Source organism: Gadus morhua, chromosome 11, assembly GCF_902167405.1.
Source record: "Gadus morhua chromosome 11, gadMor3.0, whole genome shotgun sequence".
Taxonomy (NCBI): Eukaryota; Metazoa; Chordata; class Actinopteri; order Gadiformes; family Gadidae; genus Gadus; species Gadus morhua.
In genome coordinates this window covers 27,373,623-27,388,565 of record NC_044058.1, presented here as the reverse complement: position 1 = coordinate 27,388,565, position 14,943 = coordinate 27,373,623, and the positions used below count along the sequence as shown (strand labels likewise).

At 49.0% G+C, this 14,943-nt stretch overlaps 1 long non-coding RNA gene across 1 annotated transcript; it reads left to right on the top strand.

Annotated features, from left to right (window-relative positions):
• Positions 1-12,193: 12,193 nt before the first annotated feature.
• Positions 12,194-14,156, top strand: LOC115554547 (uncharacterized). Its single transcript, XR_003978611.1, has 3 exons — positions 12,194-12,281; positions 12,769-12,820; positions 13,213-14,156. It is a non-coding gene; the product is annotated as an uncharacterized LOC115554547 (long non-coding RNA).
• The last annotated feature ends 787 nt before the right edge of the window (positions 14,157-14,943 follow it).

Genomic DNA, 14,943 nt, shown 5'->3' with positions numbered 1-14,943 from the left:
AAGATTTTAATTCTTTGCAATTCTATGCACTACGATTTTAATTCTTTGCAATTCTCTGCATTATACGAGTTTAATTATTTGCAGTTGTATGCTCTATATGTTTTTAATTCTTTGCAATTCTATGCCCTACGATTTTAATTATTTGCAATTCTATGCTCTATATGATTTTTATTACTTGCAATTCTATGCACTACAATTTTAATTATTTGCAGTTCTATGCATTATAAGGATTTTAATTTTTTTCAGTTGTATGCTCTATGATTTTTATTCTTTGCAATTTTATGCAGTACGATTTTAAGTCATTGCAATGTGGTTTTATTCTGTGCAATATAATCTGAAATATGTACTCGGACAATTGTAGTTGTCCAATTGGGGAGTATAGTCGACCTTTGGCTATAAGATGTGTATGTAAACATACTGACTGTATAGTCAATTTCACCTGGTAGCCTGGAAGCTAGTTTGCTCCAACGCAACTGTGTTGGGAGCGTTTCACATGGTAGCTTGGAAGGTAGTCTGCTCCAACGCAACTGTGTTGAGAGCGTTTCACCTGGTAGCCGGGAAGGCAGTTTGCTCCAACGCAACTGTGTTGGGAGCGTTTCACCTGGTAGCTTCGAAGCTAGTTTGCTCCAACGCAACTGTGTTGGGAGTGTTTCATCTGGTAGCTTGGAAGGCAGTTTGCTCCAACGCAGCTGTGTTGGGAGCGTTTCACCTGGTAGCTTGGAATGTAGTTTGTTCCAACGCAACTGTGTTGGGAGCGTTTCACCTGGTAGCTTGGAAGGTAGTTTTCTCCAACGCAACTGTTGGTGACAGGTATAGGCAGACTGACAGGTCACGTGGTGTTGGGGCTACGTCAGTCAGGATCAGTGGTAAAAGTCAGCTGTTCAAGCGGGTTGGGCTTGAATGAAATGTTTGAGATGAGAGGGGGTGGACGGGGGAAGTCCAACTTTGCTGACCGCACAATCTATTAACATTTAACGCACTTTAGCACCGATCACTTTAGGACTATGCTACTATGGAACGGTTTTAACTTATCTCTAATAAAACCAACAAAACGCAGTACCCTAAGTGGTTCGATAGTCGCCATACATTTGTCAGCAAAACTGTGACACAACCACATGGATTGGAGCCACGAAAGGACCCGACATGTCACAAATGGACGCGTGGAGCAACAAAGGAATGCATGATATGCAAACAATGTAAGGAGGACGCGCACAAACAAACAGACAACAAGGACGGACTGAAAGGATAGGCGGTAACGTACCCGACCCGTTCCGTGACTGCTGTGATACATGATTGATGGGAACACTTTGATCTGGTCCCGCCGCTGAGTGGAAACTGTCTGTCATTGTGAATTGTGATATCACGCTGTGTTCGCTGCCCGCCGGGCCAAGCTGTGTGTGTGTGGCAAACTAACGTGCTCTGCTCTGTCTCTATGCGATCGCCGATAGCTGTGACTTTTTTATGTGGCTGCTTTGCTTTGGATTCTCTCATTGTGATCATTTACTTGTGCGTTCAAGATGAGTGGAACAAGTGTTGGTTCAGATGTTGGGAAACAGGACATGGGAAAGAGGAAAGTAATTCTAACTGAAAAGGCTCTTGCAAATAAAATTGAGTCCATACAAAAGGAACGAAAAAGGAAAGTGGATGAAATAAAGACTGTGATAAGCTCTATGAAAGAGCTCATGAAAGATGGAAAACATGTTTCAGCTGTTAAAGGGAAACTTGATGGCTTGATGAAATTGTCTCACACCTCTAATGAACTACATGCTTCCTTAATGCCTCTCATTCCTCATGATGAACAAGAAAAACAAACCGGTTGGTTCTCAAAAGTCATTAAACATAAAGATGATTTTATTGAGGATGTTAATGCATGGTTTTCTGTAACCAGACTCAGAGGATCCCCAAGCAGGCCTCCGCTGGTGGCTAATAGGTCAAATGAAAGCCCTCTGCTACATGAGGCTGCAGAAGAGGAAAATGGAGGTGTGGAAAATGTGGAAGTGACTGGGCCTCAGTCACATAATGTTCAGGATGATATTCAGCCAGATGACAGCATATCAAACTATAGCAGCCAGAATCATGGTTCAAAATCTATCAGGTCAAAAGTGTCCTCAAATGCATCTGCCCGTGTTAGAGCCGAAGCTGAAATGGCTGCTTTAATAGCTCGTAAAAGGTTGCTCGAACAAAAGCATGCTCTTGAGGAAGAGGAAGCCAAAATAAGGCATGCGCTGCAAGACAGTGGTGTATAAAGTACTCAAAAGCCATACTTAAGTAAAAGTACAGATACCTTACTGGAAAATTACTTAAGTAAAAGTAAAAGTCCCCTGTTAGAATAGTACTTAAGTAAAAGTATTAAAGTATCTGATCTTTACTGTACTTAAGTATCAAAAGTACTTTTCTGATATTAAATATACTTAAGTACTGAAACTAAAAGTACAAGTAACTGCTGTTAATAAAAAAGCAAAGGGTCAGAATTTTGAGAATAATGGAGTTTATTTCAACTAACACGAACACAATAGGCAAAACTCCACAAGGCCATAAACACTTCCGTTCCAACCTACCTCCAGGACCTCCTCACCGCTCATTTTAAATCAAGGACACTCAAACCTCCTTGCAGTGTTAAAGTGTGCTATACAAATTAAATTAATTATTTATCATTATTAAAACAGCACCGAAAGTGTGTGTGTGTGTGTGTGTGTGTGTGTGTGTGTGTGTGTGTGTGTGTGTGTGTGTGTGTGTGTGTGTGTGTGTGTGTGTGTGTGTGTGTGTGTGTGTGTGTGTGTGTGTGTGTGTGTGTGTGTGTGTGTGTGTGTGTGTGCGCGCGTGCGTGTGCGCGCTGGTACACGTTACTTAATATTGATTTTGGTGTCATCCAGGATCGCGGATTTTCGGAAAACTTAAGTCCCTGCCCAAAAAGGGTATTTAAATTAGCTTTGTAGCAAAATGGCACATATACAGCGTATTGAAGTGTATAAGATAGTGTTGTAATACTGCGTGTACAAACCAGCCTGATACAAATAGTAGAATTTTGATAGCCCTTGCCCTCGTCCTAGCCATGCATTTGTGTGTTGACAGTCGTAGGAGTTTTGATCGACGTAGCAACAGTAACTAAGCAAGGGGGCTTTGCGAACGTGCGCTGGGACAGCTGATTCGCCAAACAGGCTCGCAGTCTGTGTTCTACCACAGTCCCCAACGTTATTCTCATATCTCTCATGATTCTTTTTTTTTTTTCTAAAGATGAGTTGATTTTGTAACGAGTAACGAAGGTTTCAAGGGAAATGTAGCGGAGTAAAAGTATCCGTTTTCTTCGCAAAATGTAGCGAAGTAAAAGTAAAAGAGAAATATAAGTAGTAAAGTAAAGTACAAATATCCCAAAAAACTACTTAAGTACAGTAACGAAGTATTTCTACTTCGCTACTATACAACACTGCTGCAAGAGCAGGAAGCTCGAGTCAGAAAGCAAAAGGAACAACTTCAACTTGAAACGGACATGGCCGCATCGGCGGCAAAGCTTAATGTTTTGAGAACCTCTGGGTCAGGGGTTCGAAGTGTTGCTTCTCAGAAATTGGATGGAATGGAAGTCTACTTTGAAAGTGGCCTCAACTTTAATGCAGAGACCTTTGTACGGCAAAATGTTGGAAGAGGACAACCTGCAGAATTTGGAGGCACAAGGCCGAAACAAAGGCAATGTGATGGAAACAAACATCTCCAGAGGACCTCAGCCCCCACCCAGGCTCAGAGCACAGTCCCAAAGGCTACAGGAGCCCCACTGTCTCTGCATAGACACACACAATCTGCTTCCGGAAACATCAGCAGTGAACAGGACACCATGATGTCTATAATGCAAAAACAAAATGACATAACTTCGATGTTGGTGCATCAGCAATGCATTGCTTCACTACCTAAAAGAGTCATCCAACTGTTTGACGGTGACCCTCTGCACTATCATGCCTTTATGCAGTCATTTGAGCAGACCATAGAACTGAGGACTGACGATGCTGTTGACCTCCTGCATTACCTGGAGCAATACACCAGGGGTCAGCCTAAACAGCTAGTCAGAAGTTGTCAACACATGACTGATGGCATTGGATATGCTACAGCAAAGGCTTTACTCCAGGAACACTTTGGAAATGAGCACGTCATAGCATCCGCTAATATGGACAAGATCTTTGCATGGCCAGCAATAAAGTCGGAGGATGGAAAAGCTTTACAAGCATACAGCTTATTCTTGCGAGGATGTCACAGTGCCATGAAAGATGTATACAACCTATCTGACTTGAACACGTCTGCAAACATGGTCTCTGTGATCAAGAAGCTGCCTTACAAGTTGAGAGACAAGTGGCGAGCGAAGGCATGCGACATTCAGGAAAAGCATCGGAAAAGAACTATGTTTGCTGATATTGTGACCTTTGAGCGTGAAGTTAGGATCACTACAGACCCTGTATTCGGAGACATACAAGATGCTCCAGTCATAGGGGCCTTCAAAGAAAGTGGTAGAGCTAAACCTGTGCCTCGTCCTAAGGCTAGAGGAAGCAGCTTTGCCACAACTTTCACTACTGTGGAAAGAGATGCTCATTGGGAGAACAGGGTTAAAGATGGACCCGAGAAGACCTGCCTTTTCTGCAAAAAGGGTAGACACACACTGGAGTCGTGTTTTCTATTGGAGAAGAAAGCTCACAGTGAGAAGATGGAGTTCCTGAAGAAAAATGGAGTTTGCTTTGGCTGCTTGTGCACTGGGCACATCAGCAAGGAGTGCAGGAAACGTCTGTCTTGCAAGACATGTGGCTCACGACACCCCAGCTTGCTCCATATCCACTCTAAGGAGAATGGAGATCCAGAGAAAGGCAGGAGCAACTCTGACAGAGCAGTGGACAGTGCTCTAGTCGAAGTCCAAACCGGTGGTCTTACTGGGGCCGGTGAGCAAGATTGTAAGCTTGCTATCGTGCCAGTCAAGGTTAAGTCCAGTAAAGGTCAAAGGTCAGTCAAAACCTACGCCTTTCTGGACCCAGGGAGTTCAGCGTCCTTCTGCACAATGGGTCTGATGGATAAGCTGGGACTCTCTGGGAGAAGAACAAGGATTCTTTTACGTACCATGGGCCAAGAGAAGGTGGTTGACAGTTGCATTGCATCGGACTTGGAGGTCGCTGGATTGGACAGTGACTGGTACTGTGAAATGCCGAAGATCTTCACCCAACATCAAATGCCTGTTAACAGAGGTAACATCCCACGACAGCAAGATCTGGAAAGATGGCCACATCTGAAGCCTGTCTATCTGCCACAGATAGATGCAGACGTGGAGATGTTAATTGGATTGAATGTTCCCAGAGCATTGGAACCACTGGAAGTCATCCGAAGTGTGGATGGAGGGCCATATGCGGTCAAAACAATGCTTGGATGGACTGTAAATGGACCCCTTGGAGGAGAGGGCAGAGACGATCCTGTGACTCAGTCTGCAGTTAGCATCAACAGATCTCTGCTGTCACTCTTGACGAGCTCTGGAACCAACAATTCAAGACTGACTTCCCTGAAAACAGCCAGGATGAACTGCAAGGGCTGTCAAGGGAAGTTGCAGAGCAACGTACTCTCAACCTCAAGGGGAGGTTTGGCAGGGATGCGGCATTCCAAAAAGACTATACTACATTTATGGACAACCTGATATCCAGTGGATATGCAGAGAGAGTGCCAGCTACAAGTCAGGAACGATGCGACGGCAAGGTTTGGTATATCCCTCATCACGGTGTATACCATCCCAAGAAAGGGAAGATCCGTATCGTCTTTGACTGCGCAGCAACATTTCAAGGCGCATCACTAAATGCACATCTCTTGCAAGGACCTGACCTGACAAGCGCACTGGTGGGAGTCTTGACCAGGTTTAGGATGGAGCCCATTGTTCTGATGTCTGACATTGAGGCCATGTTCCATCAGGTTCGAGTGCCAGAGACAGATGCAGACCTACTTCGATTTCTCTGGTGGCCCAATGGAGACTTCTGTCAACAGATGGTGGAATACCGGATGGTGGTCCATTTGTTTGGCGCGACGTCATCACCAAGCTGTGCTAATTTCGCTCTCCGAAAGTGTGCTGAAGATAACAAACAGCTCTTTAACCAGAAAGTGTTTGATACCATCATGCACAGTTTCTATGTCGACGACTGCCTGGCTTCAATAGCCTCAGAGGATGAAGCCATAACCCTTTACCAGGATTTGCTAAAGCTCTGTGCCAAGGGAGGCTTTCATTTGACGAAGTGGCTGAGTAATAGTCGTCGTGTGCTGGCAGCAATACCGGAGGAGGAAAGAGCGAAGGACGTTAAAGACCTGGATCTGGACCACGACATCCTACCAGTTGAGAGGGCACTGGGAGTGCGTTGGTAAGTTCAGTTTAAGCTTTCAGGACAGACCGCTGACACGCAGAGGAATCCTTTCTACTGTCAGCTCTTTCTACGACCCTCTTGGAATCTTGTCCCCTGTGGTTTTCACAGCCAAGAGGATCATTCAAGACCTATGCCGGCAGGGGCTAGGATGGGACGATGTCATACCAACATCTGTAGCCCAGAAGTGGGTCAACTGGCTCAAGGAGTTACACCTGTTGGAGGGCTTCAGCGTTGGACGATGTTTAAAACCGCCCAACTTTGGAGAAGCAACCAGTGCCCAGTTGCATCACTTTGCTGACGCAAGTGAGGAGGGATACGGTACCGTCACCTACCTGCTGTTGCCCAATGACTATTCTCAGATCCACGTTGCCTTCATAATGGGAAAATCCAGGGTGACACCTTTAAAGCCTGTGACGATCCCACGTATGGAGTTGATTGCGGCTGTGGTGGCAGCTCGCATGGACACGCTATGGAGGAAGGAGCTGAGACTGCAGCTACAAGACAGTGTTTTCTGGTCAGACAGTACATCGGTGCTGAAATACATCAAGAACCAAACATCAAGGTTTCGCATCTTCGTAGCGAACAGAGTCACAGAGATCCTCAAAATGTCTGAAGCATCACAGTGGAGGTATGCGAGTACCGCACACAACCCTGCAGATCTTGCCTCCAGAGGCATGAGAGCGGAGCTGTTCCTCAAGAATGAGACATGTATATCTGGACCTTCATTTCTCATGCAGGAAGAGGAGACTTGGCCTGTTAACCCAGACAACTTGGGAGAACTTCCACCTGGGGACCCAGAGGTCAAGGTGTCGGCTGCCGTTGTCTCTGTGGAACAAGAGGAGGATGCTGTGCTGAGACTGATCAACCGCAGCTCATCTTGGAAACGTCTCACGAGAGTGATGGCATGGATCTTGAGACTCAGAACCTTACTTTGGAACAACAGGAAGAGGAGAGAAGTCACTGCATGTGATTCTCAGCCAGCATTGAACCTAACTAAACACAAAGATGTTCTTGACAAGGAGATTTGCCTCTCATTGGAGGAGATCAAAGGAGCTGAACTGGAGATAATCAAGATCTGTCAAAGAAGAAAGTTCTCTGAAGTGTTATCTTGCCTCCAAAAGGGAGAGTGTGTGAAAGGGAACAGTCACATTTACAGACTCAGTCCGATACTGGAAGAAGGTGTGTTGAGAGTCGGAGGCCGACTTAGTAAGGCTGCCATGCCCGAAGAGTCTAAACATCCAGCCATAATAGCAAAGGATCTCCACATCTCAGACCTCAGGGAGACAACGGGCTGGAGGAGACGGGCTTGACCTGGGACACATGGAAGGTCGGATGTATATGGAGAGATGGGGGAAGTCGGAGACGAACGGCACAGGGGTTGATGATAGCCTCAATCTCAAAAGGTACAATGAACCGGGGGGAGATTTTAGGAGAAATTCCCTTCAAGGGAAGATCCTTCGCCCGAAGCCAAACCCTCTGTCCGGGAGCGTACTGGGGTGCAGGTAGGCGGCGCCTATTGGCCTGTAGTTGGGAGCGGGAGGATGCGCGGACCAGCGCAGCGTGTGCGCGCTTCCAAGTACGCCGGCACCTGCGCATGTGGGCCTGGACAGACGGGACTGAAATCTCCTCCTCCAGCTCGGGGAACAGGGTTGGTTGATAACCCAGCGAGGCCATAAACAGGGATAAACCGGAGGACGCGTTGACCAGCGTGTTGTGGGCATACTCGACCCAGGGGAGCTGAGAGTTCCAGGATGAGGGGTTGGCTTGAGAGATACAGCGGAGCGCTGCGTCCATCTCCTGGTTGACCCCCTCTGATTGTCCGTTGGACTGGGGGTGGAATTCGGAGGAAAGGCTGGGTGTGGCCCCTAGAGCAGCGCAGAACGCGCGCCACACCCGAGAGGTGAACTGAGGGCCTCTGTCTGAGACGATATCCACCGGAATGCCATGAAGGCGGGAAACGTGCTGGACCAGGAGGTCCGCGGTCTCTCTTGAAGAGGGGAGCTTGGGGAGCGCGATGAAGTGTGCGCCCTTGGAGAAGCGGTCTATCACTGTGAGGATGGTGGTGTTACCCTCGGACGTGGGCAGACCGGTGACGAATTCCAGGGCGATGTGAGACCACGGTCGACTCGGAATGGGTAGAGGTCGCAGCAGACCGGAGCGGGAATGAGTAGAAGTTTTATTCCGGGCGCAGGTTGCGCATGCTGCTATGAAAGCGCGGACGTCCGCATCCATGGACGACCAGCAAAAACGCCGGCGGATGAAGTCCAGTGTGCGGGTGATTCCTGGGTGGCAGGTAAGCCTGGAGGAATGAGCCCAGAGCAGAACCCTGTACCGTACAGCAACCGGGACGGTAGGTGAGGGAGAAATTGAATCGCCCAAAGAACAAGGCCCACCTGGCCTGCCGGGAATTCAGTCTTTTGGCCGACTGAATGTAAGCCAAGTTGCGGTGGTCGGTCCAGACAATAAAGGGCTGGTCTGCGCCCTCCAGCCAATGCCGCCACTCCTCCAACGCGAGCTTGACGGCCAGAAGCTCGCGGTTACCGACGTCATAGTTCCTCTCTGACGGGGACAGCCGGCGGGAGAAGAAGGCGCAGGGGTGGAGCTTGTGGTCAGAGGTAGAACGCTGGGAGAGGACCGCGCCCACTCCGGTGTCAGAAGCGTTGGCCTCCAGCACAAACTGAAGAGCGGGATCAGGCTGCACCAGGATGGGCGCAGAAACGAAGCGGTGCTTGAGGCTCCGAAATGCGGTCTCAGCTTCCGGAGACCACGAAAAGGGGATCTTTATGGAGGTCAAGGCCGTGAGTGGTGCCGCGACTTGACTATAGCCTCGTATGAACCGCCGATAAAAGTTGGCGAATCCCAAGAACTGCTGCAGTCTCTTGCGGGTTGGGGGGAGGGCCACTCGGCCACCGCAGAGACCTTGGAGGGGTCCATGCTGATTTGGCCCTGACCGATTATACATCCCAGGAAGGAGACGGATGGCACGTGGAAGACGCACTTCTCCGCCTTGACATACAGACGATTCTCCAGCAATCGCTGTAGGACCTGCGGGACGTGAACCCGGTGCTCCTCCACAGATTTCGAGAAAATCAAGATGTCGTCGATGTACACAAACACGGAGCGGTTCAGCATGTCCCGGAGGACATCGTTGACCAGGGACTGGAAAACAGCGGGGGCGTTGGAGTGACCGAAGGGCATGACAAGGTACTCGAAGTGACCCAAAGGAGTGTTGAACGCGGTCTTCCACTCATCTCCCTCCCGGATGCGAACCAAATGGTAAGCGTTGCAAAGGTCTAGCTTGGTGAAGACCACGGCTCCGTGGAGGGGGACGAAGGCGGAACTAATGAGGGGCAAGGGATACTTGTTCTTCACCGTGATGTTATTCAATCCCCGGTAGTCGATGCAGGGACGAAGTGTGCCATCATTCTTCCCCACAAAGAAGAACCCCGCTCCAACCGGTGAAGAGGATGGGCGGAAAGAGATTCCCCAATGTACTTCTCCATCGACTCACGCTCGGGCCGAGAGAGATTGACCAGGCGACTCCCCGGAAAGGAGGTCGATGGCGCAGTCATAAGGGCGGTGGGGGGGCAAGGGCAAGGCGTGGGACTTGCTGAACACCTCCCCATGGTCGTGGTATTCCTCCGGAACAGGGAATAGGTTAAGAGGCGTGGGGGCAGGCTCGAGCTCTGGTGCTCGAGGTGACTGAGCGGACCGTATACACTGGGACAGGCAGTGGGTACTCCAGGACATCACGCGACCGGTTCCCCAATCGATCCGGGGGTTGTGCGTCTTCAGCCAGGGGTAACCCAAAACGACCGGGGAGAAGGGGCTGGTAATCAACAGAAAGGAAATGGACTCGTGGTGATTCCCGGAAACGAGTAAGTCTACCGGAACGGTACGGTGCTCCACCCGCGTGAGTGTCCTCCCGTCTAGCGCCTGGGTCTCGATGGGGGAATCAAGCGGGACAGTGTCGATCTTCCATCGAAGGACCAACTCCCGATCAATGAAACTCTCGTCAGCCCCGGAGTCCAGGAGGATAGAGAGCGGGAGGGCCTGATCCTGCCACAGGAGGACAGCTTCCAGGAGGGGACGGGAGACCGAGGGGTTACGGGAGCGGCTCGCCAGGTTCCCTTGGCTTACTGGCAAGCCCGATCTTTTCCCGAAAGCGAGGGACAGCCAGACCGGAGGTGGCCCGAAAGACCACAGTAGAGGCAGGAACCGGAGCGCATACGGCGTTCCCTCTCCGCGGGGGAGAGATTTGTGCGTCCGATCTGCATGGGCTCGGGGGAGTGTCCCCGCTCGCGGCGGGGTGGAGCGGAGAACGAAGCGGAGGGCCGAGGTGTTGCAGGCGGCTCGGACCTGTGCGAGACTGGGCGTGACCCTCTCTCCCTGCGGCGTTCGCTCAACCGATTGTCAAACCGAATGGAGAGGGCGATCAACTCATCCAGACCCGCGGATTCCTCCCGAGAAGTCAGCTGGTCCTTGATGTCGTCAGATAGAGCGTTTAAGAAAACCCCCTGCAGGGCTTCCTCGTTCCAGCCGCTCTCAGCCGCCAGGGTGCGGAACTCAACAGCGAAGGAGGCGACGCTGCGGGATCCCTGGCGGAGATGCAGAAGGCGCTGAGAAGCCTCCTTTCCCCGGACCGGGTGATCGAAAACCCTCCGCATCTCCTCGGTGAAGGCGGAATAGTCACTGCAAACCGCGGAACCACGTTCCCACACGGCCGTAGCCCAAGCGAGCGCCTCGCCTCGCAGGGAACCGATGAGGTAGGCGACCCGTGACTTGTCGGTGGGGTAGGTCAGAGGCTGCAGTTCGAAGACCAAAGAACACTGGAGAAGGAAGGACCGGCAGGATCCCAGGTCCCCCTCGTAGCGTTCTGGGGCAGGAATGTACGGCTCCCGGGACGAAGCCGATGGACCCGGAACAGCGACGGATGGATCAGGAGAGACGGCGCGCTGGGAGCGTACAAAGGAAGGAGAGTGTTACCACGGGGACAGACTGCTATAAAGCTCGAGATTGCTGGTTGGACCGATACTGACTGTGCAGAAGTAACGACGAACTGGCGCCGGCTGGCAGGAGATCTCCGACTGAAGTAGGGACTGGTGATGAGATTACTGCAGACAGGTGTGGAAGGAGAAGGACCACCGGCGCCAAGTGGCCACTAGGTGGAGGTAGTGGACCGCGTAGCAGGACGCGGCGTGACACATATGGTTCTCACTGTACCATAATCATCTTGCTAGATATGCCTCATGCTGTCCTTCATATTACTTATTTGCAAGGAATTTAAGCATTGACAATTATTTATGAACGTTGAACCATGAAAGAAATGTCTTGGATTATTTTTGTTCAGGGGTAGGGTTGGCCCCTGAACATTTAATTTCAAGATCAGTGTTCTACAGTGTTTGTCAAATTCAGGACTGGCGCTGGGAGCTGTAGGTGGAGGGAAGACCAAGAGTGGTGCAGCTCTGCAGATGCTGAAGGGTAAGACAATGGAATACATATATTGATGGCTTGCTTGGATTTTCTAGAATGACACGGTCAGCGACTCATCGTACAGATCTAAAGTAATCCATACAGATGTGTTCATTCTGACTGGCTGTTAAGAAAGCATTCTCGGCCACTAGGACTAGTCCGGATGTGTATGACATGTGGCTGGCTTTTGGGGTTGGGAGTAATAACTATTGTAATTAGTTCCATCAAAACAGCCCACTATGTACTGTGCTGTAAAAGTGCATGTAAAATACACTATTGACATCTGTGTGAAGTGTTGGACTGCATTAATGGGGAGAAAACAAATGTCCAGTGTGCCAATGGGTCACGTTTGTTCCTGAAGGGTCTGAGGCGACGCAGTCGGAGGTCCCTGCGGTGGCGGTCAGCGGGAGGTGTCAAGACCAACCAGCTCCTCGTCCAGGAAAGGTGAATTCATCAGACCGATTAAAGGTTCAATAAAGTAAATCTTATCATCTGAAAAATCCAGGACACAGTAGCTGGGTTTATCAGCAAATTGTAGCTGGGCTTTTGGTCACCCAGAATAAAAGTGGTACCGTATCCCCAACGTCATAATGATGTAAACCCAACACTAACATTTCGGGAAGCTTTCAGTGCATCTTGACAATGCCACTGTTGGATTCATTTACACTTGGTTGGGGCCATTGTATAAAATTAATCCATCGATACCATCTCAAAATAATGCTCTCATAGTGTGTGCTTTTGATTTTTTTTTTTTTCGCTTTGTCAAACTGATATTGGCTAATGCTTAAGATTCGTACAAATGAATAATTGCCCTTCCCAGTCACACAATGCTTGCTTGTATAGTTTTTATACCTACCCTTGGTGTATATTTTTTGCCCTTCTTGCTATTACTAATTTCCACTTGGGATCAACAAAGTACTGTTTTTTTCAGGTCACGATGGAATAGCAGATGGCTGTGCAGTTGCCATGGCGGAGAGACCCAGGTGAGAACTTTGATAAATGGTTACTTCATTCTTAAATGGACCAAACGGCAATAACTTTATCCCTCCCAATTTTCATAAAAAGGTTGAAGACTCCCTGGGAATAGCTCAACTGACTTGTATCAATTATACATATACATTTATTGATGAAAGATGGTAATCCAGCACTGACGTTTTTGATGTTGTTGCCGTAATGACTTGAAGCCTTTTCTCTCCTGTAAATCGATCTCAAATCCAACCTAAATTACTGAATGTAATGACCTATGTTTGACGCCAGATGGTGCTGTTACTGCATTTGTGTCTTTGATTGGCCTTCACGTTTGGTGATAAATGTCTTCTAAATCGGCCAGCACACTGTGAGACTGACTTTCCTCTTTGCCTTAAATATATTTCAGAGTACGATGACCGAACAGTTGATCTACAACAGTGGCCTACTCCCCATCCACCCTGAGGATCCCTGGCTACACCTACAATCCAATCTACCCCAGACATAACCACTTGGAGCTCAACTACTCCTACAATTCCCCCTGCCTCCTACACACCATACTGTTACCACTTTACCATTTTAACTTTAAAAAAAAGTACTGTAATTCACACCATGTTGTAGGAAAAGCATGTTTACCTGAATGATTTATGCCTTTTATTTCTGTGACCCCAACTATTGTATTTCTGACCCAGTTATCTCTGAACCCTCTTTCTAAGGGAGCGACTAAAGGGACAAAGCTGGAGCTAACCTGAGCTTAACAATCTTTCTAATCTTTCTTTCAAATGCCCTAGCTTGAATCACATAAAATGCCTAAAGTAACTTGTCTAACAAAACAAAAAGCCACCTAATACCCAAACTTAACCATCTAACTAAAGATCTCAAATGCCTAAACTCTCTTACCCTAAACTGAACCATTTAACTAAACATCTCAAAGGCCTAAACTCGCTTACCTCAACCTAACCTAATACCCAAACTTAACCATCTAACTGAAGAGCTCAAACGCCTAAACTCTTACCATAACATAGTACCTAAACTGAACCATCTTACTAAACATCTCAAAGGCCTAAACTCGCTTACCTCAACCTAACCTAATACCCAAACTTGACCCTCTAACTAAACATCTCTAATGCCTAAACTCTTTCCTAATACCTAAACAATCTTTAATACAATCACTAATGCCTAAACTTAACCAAACACCAATAGTAAAAGTTAACCATCCTTAATCTTAAACCCAAACCACACTTGTCCCTGGGTCGCTCCACTTTGTTTCTTTAAAGGCATCTCTTTTCCCCCGCATCTGTGTTTTATTCCTTGAGGACTTCAAGTACTTCAGATGATGTTTGAAAACTTGTTTCATTAATAAAATACTTCATCTTTACCTCTCCTGGAACCGTCACCTTATCGTGGTGGAGAGGTTTGCGTGTCCCTGTGAACCTGAGGGCTGTGTTGTCTGGAGCCTTGTGCTCCTGGTAGAGTCTCTCATGGCAGAGTGGTCTCAGGTGAGGGGCCAGACTAAGAATGGTTCAAAAATCCTCAATGAATAACGTAAGAAGAGGAGATGTGACCCGGCCCGGAGGAAGCCCGGGGCCCCCGTCTGGAGCCAGGCCCAGACGGAGGGCTCGATGGCGAGCGCCTGGTGGCCGGGTTTGCCACGGAGTCCGGTCGGGCACAGCCCGAACAAACTACGTGGCACCCCCCCTCTCTTCATCCCATGGGCCCACCACCTGTGGGAAGACCCGTTGGGGTCGGGTGCGCAGCCACATGGGTGGCAGCGAAGGTCAGGGGTCTCGACGGACCAGACCCGGGCGGCAGAAGCTGGCTCTGGGGACGTGGAACGTCACCTCGCTGTGGGGAAAGGAACCGGAGCTTGTGAGGGAGGTGGAGCGCTATCAGTTAGATCTGGTGGGGCTTACCTCCACGCACAGTCTCAGCTCTGGTACCGTACTCCTGGATAAGGGTTGGAGTCTATTCTTCTAGTAACTTGGCCCCCACTGTTAGTAACTTGTGGGGCCCTGGGCCCCACTGTTAGTAACTTGTGGGGCCCTTGCTCAGGGGGGGCACATGCCCAAGGGCCCCCCTGAGCATGTGCCCGGTGTGCCCGTGCAGTAATCCACCCATGCTAGGCATTACCAACAGATCG